General features: G+C 44.9%; 1 protein-coding gene across 9 annotated transcripts in view; it reads right to left on the bottom strand.

Annotated features, from left to right (window-relative positions):
• The window catches only part of fbrsl1 (fibrosin-like 1), a 275,349-nt gene that overhangs the window by 34,352 nt on the left and 223,086 nt on the right, over positions 1-17,911 (bottom strand). The window lies entirely within an intron of this gene.

Genomic DNA, 17,911 nt, shown 5'->3' with positions numbered 1-17,911 from the left:
CCTCTCTCTAGCCCTCAGAAATGATATTTCATTTTGTGTTATTTTTCAAGAAACGTACATATCTCACGAATAGAATATGTCTCTCATTCATCAGCTCATACTGGAAGTGAAGTGATGACCAGACGTGGCTAATGCAAATGACACTGAGCAGCGGAGAGACCTGGTTGTCTATATTAAAATGGTGCTTGGGCAAACGCATGAAGAAGAAAGCCATCTGTAGTATATTAAACACAGAAGGATTATTTTGCCCTTGAATTTAGAACACCTAATAAAAGTAACATCAGCTATTTCTGCAAAAAACATGGCCGCTGACCACACAGCAGCAAAGCCACATTGTTCAAAAACACTGTCTGCGTGCTTGGAGGACGGCATTAACCATGAAAACCCTCGGCCTGTAACAGCAGCCCATATAGGGGCTTTGTTTAAAGCCACTATTTCCCTTTGCTTTAGCTGCTCTCATCTGGGATCTGCCGACTTGTAAAAAGCTGCAAAAGCTGAACATATGTTCCACCCAAAGGGCCCGAGTGTCCTTAACTGCCATGCTTGTATTTTATGCGGCACAAAGGGAGCATATGTAAAGAATGAACAGTGAATCAGAGTGAGTACAAGAGAGACAGAGACAGAAAGAGAAAGCAAATGATTTTGTAAACACAGATGGCTGTCCTTGGCATCCCTGTTAGTACTTCACAAGTGTTTTGAGGACATCCTCTTCTTTCCAAGATCTCCCAATTTCTCCTCGGCTGCCACTGTGTTACTGTTCAGAACAATGTTTGCATGTCTGCGCTTGATGCCTCAGCTCAACACTCAACAAAATGCAGGTATTGAACCTAAAGGGAAGATGCCACAAAGTGCCTCTGAACGATTGCATCTGCCAGACACATTCAAAATGATTAAACAACACAAGATTTGCTCTAAGCCACTGATGTTATGTCAGCACTATTAGGCTTGAATCGAGGACACATTAGGCATTTATTAAATTCTTCAACACCTCAGCAACAATTAGACAGCGACAATTGCAACTGTCTCAGTTACGCTAATAATTAACTGCAGCGCTTATAGGAAGACAACTGGCGAATTTTGGGTAGTTCAATAACCTCAAGCAGACGTTGTAAGAAAAGGTCAATAACAGCTCTTCAGTCTCAGTGGGTGGAACATTCAAAGGAGGGCGAACACTCAGCTGAACTGCAATATTTCCTGTTTCCTCTTACAGTAGACAAGGTGAAAGACTATAGAGGAAAGACAGAGTGTTGTGCATTGCCCTCTTTCAGTCTCCCAGAACCAGGGCGCCAGCCTACAACACAGGCTCTTTGTTAGCTTTGGACGACATTAAACGCTCCAGTACCAAGCCTCAGCGCTGCAACAGCACAACCTCAGCCTTGAATCGCTGCCCTGGAGGCCCTGGAAGAAAAATATGGGCTCAGAATGAAATGAAGCTTGTCAAATGGACACGGGAGTTGGCTCGAGGACTCGCTTAGTGTGGCACAGGGTCACAAAACCAGAAAAGACAGGGTAGGTAATGCCATAACTCGGCGTAACAGTTGAAGCAATTGTTATGACCAGAGTGGTTCTCCAGACAGCTAGACAGACATAACACGTTCATGAGAAAGAGAACAGAAAACGCTTGTTCTTCACGTGCCAAGATCTCCTTATTCCTAATCTGGCTGTTTTCACTGTGCAGTGAGCTGTTTTATAGTGCAAATGTATTCCAAGTAACATCAACAACCAATATTTAGACTTTAATGCTGTGTTTTGCACCTGCCAAGTCTGCATGAGTCCGATGTATAATCCACAATTACAAGGCCGGCTTGCAAAGAGCACTTCTTAAAAAGGCATGTCAAAGCAGAGCCCTGATGTTGCTAGCTGTTGTTTTTGCAGAGCTTTCTGGGTTTCGCTGGTCACGTTGACATTTTTTCACGGGGCTGTGCTGCTGGCAGTCTGAGTTGCCTGCGGTTGTGGTGTACAGAGGTCATGTATAACAAATTCTTCACACTCTCTTTGTTGAGGCAACACTGGGTGCCATTAAAAACAGATGGAGAAAGATGAGACAGAGGGGAAATATATATAGAGAGAGAATGGGAGAGACAATGAAAAACAGAAAGAGGAGCAGAGGCCAGGTTTTCCAAAGGAAACGGGGAAATTTAACCATTTAAAAAATAATGGGGGAAATTCAAGCCACATTGCCTGGGAGCTAAAAGCCCTTGGAGCGGGCCGCAGGAAGCCTGACCTTTGTGGGGACCGTCTGCTATTTGAGCCTCGGGCTTCAGGGGCCTGGCCTCCTCTCTGGAGGGCCGTCAGCAGGCCTCAGCTTTCCTTCCCTATTCTATTCATTAGCCATGCTTTATGATTCAGCTTCCTCTGAGCCACACAAGAGCTCCCTGAGGAAAGAGACTGCTGGAGAGATGGAGAAAAAAGGGAGCGAGACTCAGGGAGGGAGGGGGTAAGCAAGAAGGAGGTCATAGGGCCCAGCCAGGGCCCAGCTCTCAGCAGCTGTGAAATCCTCCCGTTTCCTCGGCAGGCGTAAAAAGGAACAAGAGGGAGAAGAAAAAGAAGGAGTCCAGGGAGGGAGCTTGGCCAGTAAACCCACCATCAGAGTGCTAACTCCCTAAAGAGCCACATGGAGAACCATAATTCCCAGATTTAGGGAATGCCAAATTACAAATTACACTGCTGTTTGTTTTAAAAAGTCCCCAACTTCCCCGAACACCAGTGACTTATTGACTGCATAAATCTCCAGATAATTGCAGAGCAGCAGAAGGAGAGCAGGGCATAGCGAACCTCGCTAGGAGTAAAAGTGAGACATTTCCTGCAAAGCCAAACGCATTTGCTTTCACAGCAAAGAAGCGAGGAGGAATAATCTTTGAAAATGTTCCACGTCCACGCTCCCTTTACTTAAAAACACAGCAAGCTAATTAATTTGGAAAATCTGAAACGAGCATAATTGCACTCTTTTTGTGTTGAAACGCTTCCCTGCTTAATTTTTCGCACAATGGGCCAACTGAGCGAGGCAACGTGGGCAGTAAGGGAGGGCAGTATAATCAGCTGAACGACCTTGAGGCATAAATTTATGAAAAGCATTGATCAGTTAAGGCTGTAATTTCACTGAGACAGGAAGGTCAGCAATTACCCAGATTCAATTAACCTCATTTAGTAAAGACTGCTGAGAGACCAGTTTCTCTCCCCCATCCACCAGACACCCCCCCTCGTACTTTTTATCAAACGATCCCTCGGCCTCCAGCTACCTTTGATCTTACAGCTGCTGTTGTGTGCCCTGCACTCCTTGGAGCCAGAGCAAATGATGTCCAAACAGGGTGAAATCTTACAGCCAAAGGTTAGGTAAACCCAGACTAAATACAAGCAGATTCCTAATATGGGCTCCTCCTGTTCTGTTCTCATGAAGGAGGAGCAACCCTTCCCCTCCCTGCAGAGAAATAATTTTTAAACAAGCTGGCAAAGCTATCACAACAGCTGTGGTGTGAAAACAAAGAAACCTGTTAGTAGGCTTTGTGGTGGGCTCACGCCTGTAAAGACTATAATTACAATTTAGTTCTGAGTCATTTGGCACGTACTATGTTCCTGACAGACCGTCGTAGGACAAGCACAGAGGTGGCTAATCTAAGCGCGTACATATACTCCAAACAAGTTTGCAAAATGACATTTTTCCTAATTGAAAAGGTGACTGTTGTAATTTGATTGACAGCTCAATAAGAGAGAAACAATTTAATGGGCAGCACCAAAAGACGATCACCTGACACGTACAGGAATACCATGGATACCAACTGAGCGTGTGCCTGTGCTGCAGCTAGCAGGAATGTTGTCCTACATAATCATGGGTAATAGAGCGGAGGAAGCAAACACAGCGCATCATATTGTCCGTGCTCCCCTGACTGGCAGGATGAGTGGGTCAAATGTCTTAGTGGAGGCAAAGACACTTGATGTTCCAGTGTGGGAGTACACAGCTGCTTTGTGCTGCACTGGTGTGACCTATCGGTAGCATGAAAGTGAACAGGAAGCCCACCTACCCCGAGAAGTGAAGTGGGCAAAAAGGACGTGTATCCTGAGATGGACGATCAGGCTCTCGATTACCCCGGCTGAACCTGTCTGACCGTGAATCCACACTTACTGCGCCCCCCTCCAACACCCACGTACACACAGTGTTAATTTGCTTCACTGCTTGGTGTTTCATCAATGTCAGATTCCTCCTTCACTGCCCTCTCTTCCAATTTTCCATTCACTGTCACCTGAAGCTGTGTCTCCTTTCAAAGTACAGGTCCATGTTTTGTCCTTGTTGTTGTTGATTTTGTTACTGTTTTAACACGCAATTACAGTCATTTGAAACCCTTATAAATACATATATATACAGAACACAATGTGGAACACCTACATTGAAAAGTGTATCTGTACAAAAACAACAAAAACGCACAAGCAAGACACAATAAGGGGTCCGTTTTTCCCTTCATATGGGAGTAGCATAGTGCTTCACTTAAGACTGCTATCAGCACCCACTCAGGGTCCTCAGTTACTGCCACCTTTTCACCCTAGACACCCGCTAATGCTACCTTTGCAATAAATGCCGCATTAGACATGCACAGTGGGCCTACAGCTCCCTGGCTGCAATGGGAGACACCAAATTAATTATCTCGCCTGCATTTGTCCTCGCGCTGTTCCAGAAACTTAATGACCTCCCGAGCGGTCGTTTATTATAAGTCGTAGCGATGCTTTGCATTCCCTGGGCAGAGAACATCTACCTTACCTTCAATTTCTACCCACCACTCTCACCACTCTCACCGCCGCCTGCTTGTCAGAACAGGTGTGGGCCAGCAAGACTGCAAACCCCCAGCGAGCATGATGAGATATATGGCGAAGAGAGAAGAAACGTCCCACGCAACTGTCAACCGACAGATACTCGCCTCAAATGGAGCATCATTAAGATGATAATGAATTCCGTAGTGGCTGTGGAGAATGGAGTGGCCTCCCCTCGCACACATGCAAAACACACGCAAACCTCTTTATGCTTGGCCCCGAGTGCCATTTTAACATGTAACATGTGTGTGTGTGCGTGTGTGACAGAGAGCCAGGGTTGAAAAGATCCTGCTCCCTCTCCCCCTAGCAACAGAAGCAGGAAAATGAATGCAGAGAGAGCAGGGGGGCTTGGGCTTTGTGTAAAATATTACCCTTCGTCTCACTTACTGCACCCCACACTACCTATCCTCCCTCCCTGGCTGCGTAGCAGTTGCTAGCCCTTATCACCGCTGCCTGTCAGTTTAGTATACAAATTAGCAATCTATCAGGGGAATGCAGAGGTCCGTTTCATCAGTAGGGAGCAGGGAAGAGGCACGCACTGCATTAAAGCCTCTTGCCGCTGTAGACGGAAAGGGTCACAAATCAACGCTGCAGCGGGCCCACAGCCAGCACTAACCAGATAAGGAGAAATGAAGGAAAAGGGATGAGGCATATTTCACTAGAGAAGATCCAGACCTGCTCCAACTAAAGGATGGAGGTGGTGCTGGTGGTGGTGAGGTATAGGAATCGGGGAGGTCACAAATCACTATCTCAACCCCACAGAGGCACAGAAAGGATATGAGAAACAGGTATGGAATAAAAAGTAGAGAAATTCCATTTATAAAAGTGCCTTTGGTTGATTAACGGCTACAAATTGCAGGAAATTAGGGCTAACACATTCCCACTTTCTCCTGTTAAGTGAACCTGCGCATGTTAATACCAGCAGAGACAAAACAGCTGCTAAGGGCTCTCATTAAGTGGCATAATGCAATGAGGCACAGTCTAAATTGCAGCGATAAAAGCAGACAGACAAATCATCTCGACCATCACAATCCATTTAACTCAATTAATGCACAACCAGCATCTGAGCTCAGTCGTTTAAAAGCATGTGCGGTTCGATCACTGGTCGGGCTGGGGGTTAAGTTCTGCTTAAAACCGCGGGCACGGGGAAAGAAAGCGATAAGGACAATGGGTGACGTAAAACAAAAGCAGGAGATAGCGATAGTTCTGTTCGGTGCGGCGCAGCTGACTGTGAAAAGAGCGTGGCCTCCTTTCCTTTTTAATGTCAGAATGTGTGCCAGCAGCGATAAGAAGCCAGGTAATCTCCCAGCGGAATCAGGGGGCTGTTCGTCATTACTCCCTGGCCCTGATATGGATCTGAGCACCTGATGACTTCTCTTGGCTCTCCGGGCTTCTCGGCAGCAGAGATGGCAGATAGCCCTTTAAGACATGGCTCACTGCTCCCTGATTGGCTGGTCAACAGCCACAACCAAATCCTGGCTCCCTCTGGGCGGCTGCGAGAAGGTATGATAGGAAAGGACACGGAAACTCACTCTCCCCATATCCACATCATCCCTTTGTTGTAAAGCCTTTACACCATTGTCAGCGTGGGTGGTGGAAAGTAAAAAAGCCTTTCTGGATGTTATTGTCTGAGAGGCAGGATAACAGACAGGCGGATTATTTCAAAAACAGCTTTCTCCAGAGCTCTCACAATGCGGCACCGTTGTTGCTGTGGAGAGGATCCTGGAGGAGATAATAATAATATTCCTAGTCAGAGCCTCTGCTGCAGTAGAGCTGCCTTCTAACAGAGAGATACACATCATTCTGACTGGCCCGCCGTGACATAATCGCCCTGCGGAGAGCTGCAGGCAAGCTTGGTAGGCAAACCACCTCTCACTGCAGCTTGTTAAGAGAAAGGTGGCTTTAAGCACTGCTCAATAGAAACTCCTATTGAACTCTTTTTTTTTCACTCCATCTGAACAATGTCTAGGTGAGTCATAGCACACCTCGGGCTACACAAGTTACATTCTTCCTTTTTTCCTCCCTCTTAAGATTGCAGTGCGCTTTTGACTCGAATTTGCTAAGAGGAAAAAAAAAACAAACTCGGCAGGATCTTAAATAATGCAGCGATAAAAAAGCTGTGACCCTTTCCATTGCCTCAACCCACACATGGTGAATTTCTTCTGCAGCAAAAGACAGCACCACAGAAAAGAAGAAAAGGCAGAGCTGGCACTACATGTAAATGTGTGGTAGGTTTGGTTTGCTCCTCTGGGCACGGACACCTTTAATGAGAGGAAAAAATGCGCAGCAAAAGGCAGATCTCAGTCGTACTATGCCAGTGATTTTGAGTAATATGAATCACCTCCCGTCTAACACAAATAAATATTGTTCTAATACCAGTGGGAGTGTAATGCCGACTCTCGCCTAGGAAAACTATGGGGGATCTAGGCTCCGCTCGCCAGCCTCTACGCTGCATCCCACAGAGCTTCCTTAACCCTACACTGTTAACATGCTATATGCTTGTGACCCTGTGACCTTTAGCACGACACTTATAGCTCCTGACCTCGCAATTCGGTGTTTCGCGGAGGGGTTTGATAACGGCGACTCGCTCGTAAAAGAGAATTTAGAAATGTATCTCGGCATCGTTCTCGTGTCATCTGCCACCACGAAAGCTGACCGTGCTCGGGATCAAGATCAATACAGCCACTTGCCCTGCAGGGGATGAAGTGGGACTCGGGCAGGGGACAGCAAGTGGTGGAGTGGAAAACTCTACCGTCTCACTTTAAGGCACACTATCTTCCCAAGCTAGCACAAACAAACATGGTATGCGCTATATAAAGTAGTCTCAGGCCACCTAAGCCCCCAGGTCATATTGGAAGGGGATGTGGCAAGTTAAGTGGAATTTACTTTTGATGCAGACATCGGGCCTCAGGTTTCAGGCAGATGTAACCCAAGCTGTTCCCTGAGGCTTTACCAGAAGGGGGGACAGGACACCTAACGCCCAGGCAGTCACCTTCAGAAATGCCTTCACTGCTCAGCTGGCCTTATAAAGGGAGGAGAATGCCAGTGTTGTCTGTTAAGGGTTAAAGTGAACTTTTGACAGGGACAGACTTTAATTTCATTAGCAAACAAAGAGAGGTGAAGCTGCTATTGGATTTACCATCTAGTATATAAGCAGTAGATGAGGTTTGTTGCTACTGGACTGCTGTGTTCTGAGGATATAAGGGGAATTTAATATAGCACATAGACCCCAGCAGCCCACAGTACACCCACTGCTTTGTCACAGCCCTGAATCCTTTACACTTTGATGTTGCTGTTTCTTTTAAACACCACTGCTTCTTAAACGTATACAGGGTTTTGATTCAGGCGTCTCCTGAGTCTTTAATAAGGAAAAGTGTGGGCCTAAACTAAGCTATAAATTCTCTGCCCCCCTTACATCTCTTCATGGCATAGCGCTCGAGCTTTTCTGTCACCGACAGTCCAGATGTGTGACTTAATGTGGGGATGGTGGGAGTGTATAAATAACCATCATGAGATATCAGTGGGACATGCCAGGAGCTTTGCTGTGGAAGGGAAGAAATGATGGAGGAGGTGGCGAGTGAGCTGTGTACCATTTGAGAATCCAGCAAAAGCTAGTTTAACACCAACGCGACAACTGCAGAGATCTTGTGGGAGAGCTTATGGCTTTAAACTTGACACTTACTGTGTAACAGCGTTTGAACACGCCACACTCTGAGGCGACCTTGACAGCGATCGTGTTTGTGGTGGTTTTTAATTTCAGTTATTGTTGCTTACTGCCGCTGTGTGTGAAACGATAATGATATGCATTGATTTATGGTCATTGTGGGTTATATTGTCATGTCCAGACCAATAACAACCCATCAATACTGGACTCAAGGTCAGCTTTATTAACCTTATGATTCAGTTCAATTCCACTTTTATTTGTATAGCACCAATTCACAGTAGCAGTCATCTGAGGGCACCCTTCTACATTCAGTTAATTACTAGGAACTCACCACCGGCTCTATTTGAATTAACTGCACAACGATACAATGCTAACATTTTGTAATTGCCTGCTCTTTTAGGAGCCTTGGAGAACTCTGTAAATCCCAGTTGTATTAATCTCCAAGTAAAGCGTGGCACCTGAGGACAGAAGGATTTGATCTAGAATCTATCTGAATACAAACTCCTGGACAGAAGAGGAAAAAAGGCAGCGTGAGGAAGATGCATTCAAATTTCTTTGCACCGCTGGAACAGATTTATGAGCAGTCACTGAAGACAAGGCTGCTAAACATCGTTGGCCATGCCAAGTGTACGTGGAGCATCATTTGCTCTGGATTAAAATATAATGAAGCAAGTGAATGCATCTTTGTCTTACATGCAACTCCTTAAATTATTCAAGTGCACAAAAAAAACCCAACAGGCAAAGCATGTTCCCCAGAGCACTGATACCCTTTTCTAGGCTTGTTCGCGATGGCGACGATGAATATCTTAGTGCTTGTTAAAAGCTTTGTTTTCCTTCTGTATGACTGGGAAAAAAGAGTCGTAAAAAGAATACCATGTTAAATGCAGAGGCAGGGCATTTTCATTTGTTGGCTCCAGTGACATTATTAAAGTTTGTGTTCATAGTGCACTGAATTGATTTTAGATTTTTTGCAGTGTATGGGAAGAAGCAAGGTTTAAAAGGTCATTACCACAGTGCTGGATCGCTTTAACAAACCAGTCTGATGTCAATAAAACAAACCTGACGATCTCACTGTAAAATGCCTCTTCAATGTCGAGTTGTCTGCACTTACAAAAGGAAGCCTCTTCTAGCTTAAGCTGTGCAAAACCTTTTGTTATCTTTAAAAACTTGTTTGTTTTTTTTCCTCCTGTAATTCTATGGCAACCCTCTATTTCCTTCGACTTACTTTCAACATTTGCATGTCCAGAAGCACTCAGCCTGGCTCAGGTGCCTTCTGCCTGTATTTGATTAAGAGATACGCAAACAGATGAAGTCAAGGCACCAGCTTGTGTGCTTAAGCAGCCTTTTCTCACATTTGAGAGAATCCTTGGATTAGCTGGTCCAGGCTCCTAGGCCTTTATACTGAATGCTATTCATTCAGCAGAGAAGAAAAGAAAAAAACGGTGTTTGCATTTCATGTCTGTCAGCGGTAAAGATGCATGTGGTTGAACTGTAGAAGCCAACGTAAACAGAGATGCAATTGAATGTGAACATAATAGCCAGAAGATGCCAGATGACACACTGAGCAGGAAAGAAAAAAAAACATAAGCACATCTTTTTTCTTGCACTTGTGTGTCAAGAGATTGAGTCAAAGCTTTGAGACTGGGCAAAGTAGGAAGATGAGGGATGTGGGGTGTCATCTCAAGTCACGCCTGACAAAAGCTGTTCTTGTTACTTCCCATCACACTCATCGCCATTGTTAAAGAAACACAGGCTGTTGCAGGTGCACACGAGTGCCAGCCACATTTAGTGTTTCCAGTCTTTATCCTATCACTGCTTGCAGTTATTGAAGGCAACTCTTCAGTTGCTGTATAAGATTCCCAAAATATGTTAATCCATGTTAAATGATAGATTTATCTTCAAAAAGATAAGTGCATCAAAAAGCAGTCCGCCTAGGGGGGACACTGGTTTGTAGTGTTAACGTTTTTTAAACATGCTCAGGTGCATTGCCACAGGGGCTCCCAACTGGCCTTGTGAACCCGCATGGCATCTCGTGCCACCCAACAACATGTAATTGGAGACTTGGCACGCTCTGTTGCACACCTGTAACGGGTCTCTGAACACTGAGATCCTTGCCCAAGCCGTCACCCACATCCAAGGCTGACAGGAGCCTGGCAGGAAGCCAGTGTAAGGAGGCAAGATCTTCTGGTACGCTGCCCTGGCACCCACCGCAGATCGATGCCTCCACACACAATTAGAGAGGCTAAAACAGATGTGCTCACAAGCCTCACTGCTCCATCTACACCATCAACTACTGTGACACCCCTTGCTTCTTATTAAAGGAACACAAACACACACATGTGCTCGCAATATCAAACAAAACACGAGCATGAAACCGTCCGGTTTGATTATCCAGAAAAAATATACTAGCAGCTTTTGCTAGCATAGCAATGCTTCCACACTGATTGGTCATAGTAGAAGAAAACGGGCAGAAGAAGGGTCAGTGGGAGCCGTTCTGTTGTCTCCTTCCCTCTCCTGCTGTGACAGATTTTAGCCTGTTTGTCTGACAGTGACACTTGTTCTATCAACTCAGCCCCCGCCCTGTCACTAACAGGTGGCCTGTCCCTCACAGCAAAGTCATTTGCTTTGCACAGCAGCAGTTGTGGGTAACCCCAGCCAAGCTGCATTTAGTTTTTCAGTATTACAACCCCATCCAAAGACAGAGGCAGTGGAAGAATGCAGAGAAAAAGGCTGGGGGAAGGGAAGGGAGAAAAAAAACAACCTCCTCCGATCAAATAAATGCCACTGTAAGCACAAGTGACAAGTCTCGTTTGGGGTCGTCCCTGCTCAGGGCCTGAAAGGCCAGCACTGCCTCATCTCCTCAGCTATGTCTGCGAGCAAGGTGGGTGGGTTAGAGAGGGAGGGAGAAATGTCTGATTGGTGCCATAGCCAAGAGTGAGAGCAGGCCAATTATATTTCCTATCCCTCAAGAGAAGGCCAGAGCGAAGCCTCTGCCATCTCTCCTCTCCTCACCTCTCAAGACACTTCACATAGATAAATAAATGACAGCCCCACAGGGGCTTGGCCCAGTCTCCCAGAATACATTGCAGAGGCTGGCCGCTTGCCTGTCCGTTTGTCTTCACCTGGCATTACTGCAGATAGACATTTTTCACATTATTATCGTTGCATCGTCTCCATTGCCCTGTTCACTCACTGAGATGTGGTTGATGATGTCGGCAGAGGACCCGAGGAGATTGGAAGGAAATGTCTCCTGTCAAAGTCAGCATAGCCTAGCTTAGCAGAAATTTAACAAGTTCCCTGGGCTCTCTCCATTCACTCTCTGACGGAGCACGGAGCCAGGACATGGCCTGCTGACAGCCCCAGGCATGTCACTGTCACTGACACTTGATAGGCGAGAGAGGAAAGGCAAGAGGGCTGAACCCTACAAGGCTCACACTTAGCTACACAGCTCTATATTACTACTTTTCTTTAGACGTGCAAAAAAATTACCGTTGGAAATTTGACTTGATCTAACACAAACGGGACCGAATGAAATCGCCCTCGTGTTAACTAAACTACTCTGCAAATGACTATCTTTGAGTTGTCGCTATAAAATGCTTACAGCTTGAAAGAAAGCTAAACATGCCCGAACGTTAGTGTCTTTTTATCAAACATCATCCAACAGAGGAATACTTGAGCTTAAACTGCTTGTGTAGTGCATGCACCTCTGCACAGTCTCACCATCCTCTGATGGTTAAACCGAAAACCAGATGCTTTGGATTAGTGGGGAGAAAAAACAAAGCAAATAAAAGTGGAGGGTAGAATGGTATGTATTAACTATAATCAAAAAAGAAACAAAAGGGAGACCATGATGCTTTAATTACTTCTCACACATAGTTTTGTGGGACCAAGCCAGGCACTAAAAAGAAAGAAGAAAGCAACCCTTTTTAAAATTACAGACTCTCAATTGTAAACTAGGTCGAGGAATGACTATTTGCAACAGTACATAAGGGTCATTTTAGGTTAAAAACCAACAAGAATCAAAAGAAGTGCCGTGTAAATGGTAATAAACAGCAAAGCGATGCTCGTAAGTCATGAATTTGTGAAAAGGATTCAGATTTTAGGGTGACTGAAATAGTACATTTATAACAAAAAAAGAAGAAAGTGTTTGCAAGCTGGGCACATACTCTCCACCCCGTCCCACCCCATGCTCTGTATCATGACTACGGTGGATAACCTAATCAAGTTAGAGCCTACTTTGCAATTAGATTTAGCATTAAGTCAATGCTCGTGATTTTAGACCAGAATCACCACATTATCATGAGCATCTGGACTTTGAAGAGACACTGCCATGAATCAGGCCTATTCAGAGGAAAAAATCATATTGATTTAGATTTGCTTCATGGCATTCCATGCTTAACAGTTTTGTGGCATGACAAGGTTGGTCCAACCTTGCGAAGTGATGTTTTTTTTTTCTTGGAAATTTATGACTTTAGTTTCAGAAAATATTCTGCTTTTTGTCTTGTAAATGTTCAACTTTTTCTAGGAAATCATGACATGAATGGAAAGTTAAACCCCTCTATTGACCTTGCTTTCCTTTCTTTTCTTTTCTCCCTCACAGCAGTTCTTGTATGACTGCATCGATACAGATAAATGTTCAGCGTGGCCTTTAACAGAAGAAAGGTGTAGGAATGACTGCAGGCTAACAAAACCGTTTTCTGCAACCATGTCACACGTGGTAGAAACCACTGTTTACGTGATTTAAAAAACCCTTAAAATGTGATTTTAATACATTTGCACGCCATGCTGCCAAGTAGCTGGAGATATATATTATGTTTGTCCACTGGAGAAAGCTTGGATGAGGCCTGAGTGAGGTCCTCTATGAATCTACTTAATAGCCGTCCTCTGTTTGCAGAGTCTCTCTTGACTCGCTGGTGTTGCCACAGTGCTAAATTGCACAGCTGTTCCACAATCTGTGGCTGTTTTAATTACGCAAATGTGAGCGGCAGCTCGTCAGTTCCTCACTAACGAAGGGGTCTGCTTTCCAGCGAGGGTGCCGTATGTTTGGTATGTAGGCCCATTTCCACCCAACGCTCCCCAGGCTGTGCGCGGACCACCCGACACATTCACATCCCGAAGAAGACGCATCTAATTAAAGCTCCCGAGTCAAATCTGCTTACTAAGGGGGAAAAACATGCGGGCTGGATTAAAAGATGGGGAAAGCGTTGAAGTGGGATGGGGGGCTTTAATACACTGCAAGTGAAAGAGCTTAGGAGGAAATATGAGAACTCTCCATAGTAAGATCCCAGGCAAGGCTGGAAGGAATTGTTGTAAATGTGAGCCGATCAGTCAGCGTTTGTCAGTCTGATTCCTGAGAACTTCCAAAGCCCCCAGGCAGAGACAGACAAGCAGGCTGTTGTCTATAAAAGTGGCTTTTTAGCAGTCCTGGTTGCCCCATCTTTCAGGAACATCTGTGTCATTTCTCAGCAACTAAAACAGATTCAGAGAACTGAAAACAGCCGCTACCAATCCCAGAAACACTAAATGGACCAAAGCTGAAAACAAATAATGATTTACAGCTTTGGTTGAGTATCCTTACACTTGCAGATGCACACAAAAATATGTCTTTTATCCCCCTTGCACGATGACAGTACATGACAGTAAAACATTCCAGTGTGTAATGCACTGCATTGCACAGCACATCAACCAACTTCTTGCGTGCGACGTTGAAAACAAAGGTGTTAAGAACTCCCCTCGTGAATCAGACTTGCTGGCTAAAAGCCTAGCTGCAGTGTACCACCCACCTCCAGTTTTACATGAGCACCACAGCCTAAAGTAGCAGTGGGAGACTACATAATGAATGCATGAAGCTAGGTGTCACGGGGGCTCGTATAGTGCACAAAACGATGGGGCAATTAGGCCCACACGACACCTCGGGATGGCGTGATGAAGGACTCCTGGGCTTGTCTCCTCCGCCTCTGTTCCACTATCATTAAGGATTGAGCAGCCACATCTGGCTAATGGCACGCCTGGGGTTCCTGCTCAAACACTGTGCCACGCCGTGCACATTTAATTACGCCTCATAAAGGTAACAAAAGACACAGTCTGCTCTCGGGGAAGCGCTGTTTGGAAATCGGTAAGGAAGACAGAGACAGACAGAGCGAATGAGGGGGAAAGACGAGAAACTGGCCAGCTGCCAGAATTACAGGTTGACCCAGGTCGGCGGCTTCAAAAGAGGCAAATTCACTTGAGTGTCTCTACCTCTCCTTGAGATGGGTTCCAAAGAGCTCATTGCGAGCAGGAGATGCTCTGCAGCTAAGAATGAAAGGACCTCTAGTTTGTCTCTGCTTCCCCTATTAGATCATGTACTGCACTAGCTGCTTTCTTCGACGGCTAATTGCGGGAGGACTGCAGGGATTAAAGGCAGAGCTTCTTTGAAATACATATGCATGGGATTTAGCGGCTGTTTCAAGTGAAGAGGGGAATTTTCTGTTAGGATACAAACAATGACAACATCACAGAACCAAGCGTGTAACAGCACTTTGGCCTGCCACTCCACAGGCACCGGGGCTGCTCATTACCACCTGCAAAGAGCTCAACGCATTGAGCCAAGAGCATGAAACACACATTGACCACCGACGGATTGGCTGGCTGACCTGTGACTTAGTAGCATTTGGCGCCATTCAAAAGACACGTTTGAATAGATAGCTGAGAGTTTGAGTTGAGAGAGCAAAACCAAGATATTGAGAGATGAGCAAAAAGAGCCACAGCTCATTGTCAATTCGTTCCACTGTGTGGCAGTTTGAGAGCCTGCTAACACCACAGGGAATGTCTCCGGTCACTTCTGTTTGGACATGCAAATCCATCGGCGTCCGATACAGTTAATAACGGAGCCATTTCTGAAGGAACCACAATGCAATAAAAACAGAGGGGAAATTTTTTTTTATTTTGCCAACATCTCTTTCCCTCCCTTCCCTGACAATTAATGGCCTCGCGCCGTTCCATGTGTTATTTATAACTTAAATGTTAAAAACAGACATCTCTGCAGTGCGTGTTAAAAGACAAGCCTGCCAAACGCCGTGCTCCTCAGCAGCCTCCTTTCCTGTAAAGTCTCCCCCTGCTTTCAGTGTAGAGAGAGTGTTTTATGGCAAGTCCCTTGTCAGGATTAAGATGTAGTTCCAAGTGCCACGGGGACAAGCATAAATTCTCCATCTCCTACTGTGGACCCACAAGTGGTGGAGCTTAGGGAGTGTCCTTGAAGTATGAATAACATCACATGCTGTGTGTCATCTGTTATACTAATGACATGTCCTCAGAACAATCCACATCCCCTCTGGGCCACCAGTCTGTAAATGAGAGAACAATTTGCTTCCTTGTCCACCTCCATACACGTTGTAAATTTTTTTTTTTTTCAAATACTGTTAATTAATCATACGAACAGTCTATTTGCAACAACAGACTGATGCTTGATGTAAAATCCACCACGGGTGACGCTGAGTCAGAGGATTTACAGATATCATCCTCGGCACCAGGAAAACATTCATCGTTTTTTATGCAGTGCAGAGGCCACAGTCGAGGACTGGGGATGAACCTGCTCTGCGTCAAGTAAATCATAAAGAAAGATCAGGCGAAGATGGAAAAACAGTGTTCGAGCACAGTTCTGGCAGTGCTGGCCTTAAATGGCTTGCAGAATGAGTAGCATGGTGTTTTGAAAATCTACAGCACAACCCACTTCCATATTTCTTGAAGTTTCTCGCAGAGGGCAGCTTAAGTCTCGGAGTGTAAGCCAATTTGGATTACCTCCACATTTCAGACAGGTTCCAGTCGGGATTTACAACACTTTAAAAACACGTTCCTCCCTAAGCACAGCTTTAACCCTAAATGCATCAACAACATATTTAACTGACATGTTTTTTAAAATTATTTTATCCCCTGCTATTTCTCAGACTGTTGCATATTCAAAGCTAGACAACACTCTGTTCAAAACAGCTCTGCACTGAAATATTACTTTATAACACTGGCTGATAACATTCTGGGGTTTCAGGCAACGGCTTCGCTGCTAAGAACACAGTGTTGCATCCAAATGCTTGGGCTATTTTCTTGAACCTCTCTATAGCTCATTTTTCACTTCTGAATTCATGCATAGATGCAGAATAAATCTCCATTTCTTCTTCTATCTCGTATCCAGGCTTCAGGGGGCACAAGGCATTAGTCTCATGATGCTGGGTTTGTCATGTCTTCCCTAGCTGTGATCTGCCTGAACTCTTACATTACAAATAGCTGGAGGATTTTTCACCCTCTTATCACATTTGCCAAGCAGGCCTGTCTCTTATCAGCTTTTCGCTGGAGATAAATGGGCTTTTGAAGATAGGAATAAGAGAGGTTTTTGCAAGCTAATTCCAGGGCCCCATCTGCAGTAGATTACAGATAGGTGCCAGGGAGTGGAGAAAGATACATATTTTAATATGAAGGTGGTGGAAGTATCAGGTTGAAGAGCGACTGGTATTACAGTCTCATATACTCTATAACCCAAAGACACGGAGAACTAACAGGCAATAATGAGAGATAATGGATGGACTGTGAATAATCTATGGAAACTTCATCATTGATCACATCAGTTACACTGTTAAGGAAATTTTCCAACAAACCCACTTTGGAGCTTGCAGCACTGTAAAAATAGCAGTGAATAAAAAGAGACTTTTCTCTGCGCGTCTCATACATGGGGAGGATCCCGACAGGAATAATTGAGAAATCATTTGTTTAAATTTCCCAAACAAATGTGAATCCTTTTTCCCCTGTACTGCCTCCACCTCAGTCTACGTCAGTGGCAAAAAATAACAATTAACAGCTTGTACTGTACATATATATTATAATACTAACAGTACAATTTGTAATTTAAGTCGCTGCAGTGGCTTAATGCAACTGTAAAACACAGTCTTTGTCAATAGGAGACTGTAATAAATAACTACGATGTTATAATATATCAAAACGTGTTGTTTTCTGATGCTTTGCAGATGTGCTTTCTAAAACAATCAGCGTCTTTAACCAGTAAATGTGATTTAGAAACCGTGTTTGGGTATCACTAAATTCAAATTAATTTAATTCAAATGCAATGCAGGGATAGGAATATCACAAGAGAAAGAAAACAGACTTTGTTTGTAGTTGTCCTTTCACCGCTGTGGCTACACTAAGACACAGAAATGCAGGGAGCCGATTAACAGCTGACTGTGTCTCTACTGAGCACAATACCTCCTGTGGAAACACAACACTAATACCCTGGGAGAGAGTAGCCACACATAAACACATAATCAAAAGCAAATGTTGGCTTTCCAGCAGACTGATGAAAAGCGACAGACTTGTGCCATATGAGGCATCGCTGTTGCTCTAATATTAACCGGCGACGTGTGAGCCAGTCTAACCTTGATGGTTGAGAGCGCTGGGCGCGATGGGGGAAGAAAACCTAATTAA

This window comes from Pundamilia nyererei, unplaced genomic scaffold (assembly GCF_000239375.1).
Source record: "Pundamilia nyererei isolate P.nyererei 1_Seehausen unplaced genomic scaffold, PunNye1.0 scaffold00053, whole genome shotgun sequence".
Taxonomy (NCBI): domain Eukaryota; kingdom Metazoa; phylum Chordata; class Actinopteri; order Cichliformes; family Cichlidae; genus Pundamilia; species Pundamilia nyererei.
The sequence above is the reverse complement of the archived record's forward strand: the minus strand, read 5'-3'. Positions and strand labels throughout refer to the sequence as shown.